The sequence below is a fragment of the Condylura cristata genome, unplaced genomic scaffold, assembly GCF_000260355.1.
Source record: "Condylura cristata isolate star-nosed mole 26May11 unplaced genomic scaffold, ConCri1.0 scaffold00073, whole genome shotgun sequence".
NCBI lineage: Eukaryota > Metazoa > Chordata > Mammalia > Eulipotyphla > Talpidae > Condylura > Condylura cristata.
In genome coordinates, this window is record NW_004567174.1 from 48,945 (window position 1) to 53,333 (window position 4,389).

Below are 4,389 nucleotides of genomic sequence, written 5' to 3' on the forward strand. Positions count from 1 at the left end.
GGGCGGCGGCCCCAGCCAGGGGGCGCAGCCGCGAAGCGGGGCGCGGTTTCCCGTACACAGGAGACGAGGCCCGAGCAGCAGGCTGGCCGCCTCGGAGCCTCGCACCCCTCGTCTGTGTGTCCCCGCGAAACACACCCAGTCGGGGCCTCCCTGGCCGCAGGGGCCGAGGGTCAGCACTGCCCCTGCCGCCACGGTGACTCGCCCCGGTGACTCGGCCCCGGTGACTCGGCCCCGGTGACCCCGTCGGCACGCTCCGGTCACCTCCCACCGACGGCGCGGCTGTGGCTGTGGGTGCAGCCCGGCCTTGGGGTCCGGACCGGGCACCCAGCCACGGCCTCTGACGCTCAGCTGGGGTCTATTTCATGCCTCAGAGAATGAATTTTCCGTGTTTATCTTAATTATGTGTTTGTCATGCGAGAACTGGGGCGCAGCATGGGGGGGTGAGAGGACGCCCCAGAGCCAGAGCGGGGGGCACAGCCGGCGGATCCAGTGAAGCCCACGGCCGAGGGCAGCGGGGAGCCGCGAGGGGTCCGCTGCGCCCCGGGGGTCCCAGTCCGGGCGCTGAGACGCCCCCGCACCACCGGGGAGCCCCGACCGGTCCGTGATCTGTGACCATCTGCGTTTATCCTTCTGCAAATGGCCCGTCTGTGTCCTCTGCCCAATTTTCTCCTTGTTTTCATAACAGCGGATGAAGTTCGCTATTTACCTGAATCCCCAAGCTACGGGAGAGACGTGACCCCAGGGGAAGGTGAGGGCCGACCTGGAAAGTTCTGGAAGGCGGCCGCGAGGGGACACAGGAGGGGGCGGCTGGGCGGGGGCCGGGGGAAAGCGCCGTCTCGCCTGCCCTGGAGAGCGCCCTGAGGGGCGCAGGTGACCCCAGAGACGTGGGCACCGGGGTCGGCCCGCAGGCACCGACAGACTGTGCACGTGGGAGCTGGCTGCGTCAGACGTTTGTCCTCTGGGCCACAAGGAGAAAGAGCAGAGGCTGAGAAATACATGACAACACGCCGAAGTGAAAGGGGAGACACCCCAAGAAACAATGTTAGGGGGCAGGACGTCCTGAAGGAACCCGGGGGAGTCCTGTGGGCCCCGCCCCTGCTCCGGCTTCCTGGACTCCGCCCCCTGCTCCAGGGACTGGAAACTACAACTCCCAGGAGCACCAGGGAGAGAGCTGCGAGGACCCCGGGGCGGGGCCATCAGGAATTCTGGAATATTGGGGGGATATATAGGGGCCATTTTGTTAAGGGGAAGGATGTCCTGAAGGAACCCCGGAGAGTCCGGTGGGCCCCGCCCCTGCTCCAGCTTCCTGGACCCCGCCCCCTGCTCCAGGGACTGGAAACTACAACTCCCAGCAGCACCCGGGAGAGAGCTGCAAGGACCCCAGGGCGGAGCTAAGCAGGAATTCTGGGACATTGGGGGGATACATAGGCGCCATTTTGTTAAGGGGAAGGACGTCCTGAAGGAACTCTGGGGAGTCCGGTGGACCCCGCCCCTGCTCCGGCTTTCTGGACTCCGCCCCCTGCTCCAGGGACTGGAAACTACAACTCCCAGCAGCACCCGGGAGAGAGCTGCGGGGACCCCGGGGCGGAGCCAGCAGGAATTCTGGGACATTTGGGGGGTAAATAGGGGCCATTTTGTTAAGGGGAAGGACGTCCTGAAGGAACCCCGGGGAGTCCGGTGGGCCCCGCCCCTGCTCCAGCTTCCTGGACTCCGCTCCCTGCTCCAGGAACTGGAAACTACAACTCCCAGCAGCACCCGGGAGAGAGCTGTGAGGACCCCGGGGCGGAGCCAGCAGGAATTCTGGGACATTTGGGGGGTAAATAGGGCACCATGATCCACTGGGCAGCAGCGGTCTCTCTTGCTCCTCTTGCTCCTCTTGCTCGGGTAACAGCTCTCGGGATCACATGACTCAGGGCGTTCAGTCAGTTTGTTCCCAGAGCGCCCATCCAGCCCAGCCTGTAAGATGCTCCAGCTACCTTGCATCTCTCTCCCCCTGGGTTGTCCCTGTTCCTGTCCCCCTCTGTAAATAAGCCCCTTATTGCCCCTTTCGCGTGCACCTGCAGGACAGTTAAATGTTAAGCGCGCGGGTGAGGCCCACGGACAGGCGCCCAGTCCACACCGGGCGCCCCGTAACAATAAGCCAAAACAAACCAAGGCCATTGTCAGAAGGCACGATGTCATCTTTTACCAGAGAGGAAAGCTGTGACGGCCCAGAGGTGCGGGCAGACGCTCCGGGAGACGAGTTATCAGCAAATGCCAGCGAGAACACGAGGAGGGACTGCAGCAGTCTGAGAACGCCCGAGTGGGAGGTGAGGGAGAGGAACGGGAAGGCAGCGAGCGTGCGCCTCGCGATACGGCTTTGGCCCATGACCCAGGAGCACACCCCCGAGGCGCACGGGCACGCCCTCAGGCCAGGAACCCCACTCCTGGCACAGACTCTCCCCGAGTGGGTGCTTCCCCCTGCTGCTCTGCAGGAGCTTTTTCCACAAGAGCAGAGTTGGGAATCATCGGGGTCACCACAGGCGCTTGATGCAGAACTGGCGGCGTCACCCTCTCAGGCTTCCACGAGAGCGGGTTCCCGCGCTACGTCTCAACCACCACGTGCACCCGCTGGGGTGTCTAAAGTGGGGCGCCACTCTGAAGCCAGCTGCCGGTTGCCCAAAAGCCTGAACACCGAGCTCCCGCATGGCCCAGCAAGAGAGAGGAAACACAAATCCAGGAAGCAAACACGAAGGGTTCGTGGCTTCTACTTAGCGTCAACTCAAAAGTGGGGACACCCACACACACGTCGACTGGACAAAGGACCAGCGAGGGTGGAATATGCGGGCGGCGGAATATTACTCGGTCGTCAAAAGGAGCGGAAGGTGGATACGTGCCCTGATATGGAGAGAGGGACCCTGAAATGTTACGCGAACCCCAAGAAGCCAGTGGCAAAGCTTGATGTTGTGTGGCTTCATGACGTGAAGTGTCCCCAAATGGGCAAGTCTGTGGGCAGAGGAGGAGATGAGTGGCTGCCAGGGGCTGGAAAAGGGGACCTGGAGAGTGACTTCTGCTGACTGTGGGGTTTCTTCCTGGGCAAGTTCTGGAGTCGCCTGGGGGTGCCGGCTGCACACCTCTGTGACTGTTCTAGAAACTGCCGCGCTGAACCCTGCTTCAGGGTGGGTTACAGATCAATGCAAGTTATTTATCTTTAGCAGTAGGGGCCACGTTTTTGCTCTTCTATACGGGTATGTTCTGCTCACCCTGCACCAAGCCACGTGGGCTAAGGCCCCGTCTTCCTCCCTCTCCCACTCTCTCCTTCCTGCCCCGTTTCCTCTGTAGCCATTATGTTCTTTCACCGAGTTCAAGATTCATTAGCACTGGACTTTACCTGTATGTATATTTTTGATACATTCCACAGCTGAGTGACCCCATCCGGTATCACTTACTGTTTGACTTATTTCTAGTGAACAGAACCAGGCCATGGTCCAACCTTGTGTTGTCTTTTTCACAGCTGTGTAGTATTCCCCCTGTGTTGTCTTTTTCACAGCTGTGTAGTATTCCCCCTGTGTTGTCCTTTTCACGGCTGTGTAGTATTCCCCTTGTGGTGTCTTTTTCACAGCTGTGTAGTACTCCGCTGAGTAGATGCCCCGCGATTCCTCTGTCTGTCCATCTGATGAAGGGCGCCCGGGGTGAGCCGGTCACTTGGCAGTTAAGGATAGCGCCGCTGTGACGCACCGAACGCACGTTACTGTTTCCGCTGTTATACCCGGATCTTCTATCCACCTTGAGCGAATTCTTGTGTCAGGAAAACTTATGTAAAAGCAAATCCAAAGTCGGGCGAGGAAGGGTGCTCGGGCGGACACGCTGGGTGTGAGTTTTGGTGATCGCATAAAGGTCGGAAATGGAAAAGTCTCGCTGTGTCGCCGAGGGGCACACGGGAGCCGCTGGGGGGGCCGGGGGTGACTGGCGGGACGTGGGCACGACGGGAAGCGCCATCGGGGCGGACCCGGGTGCCCGGGGCTGTGCTCACGGCCTGCCTGCGCACGGTTTGCGGCGTCCACGGCATTGTTTCCCAGCAGCTGGACTTCACCAGAGAGGGTTTGCTCAGCCGCGCACACGCACGCTCAGCAAGTCTGTGATGTCTGTCCAGCTCGTTACTGTCCGAGACCCGTGTGTCCCTGCGTGGACAAGGCTCCCCTGAGCCCTCTGAGAGGCCGGGCCTGCCCCAGGCTCGACGGATAGTCGGGCGTGACCCCGTCCAGCTGCTGCCGCCTCCTCGGCCTGTCCATGCTGGTGGCCGGGGAGGCCCCGGCCGCAGGGCAGCCCGGGGCACTGGCCTGGGCGGCGTGCAGGTCTGAGAGCCTCCTCACAGGTCCGCCCCTGGGCGGCGGGCGCAGGCGCCAGGCC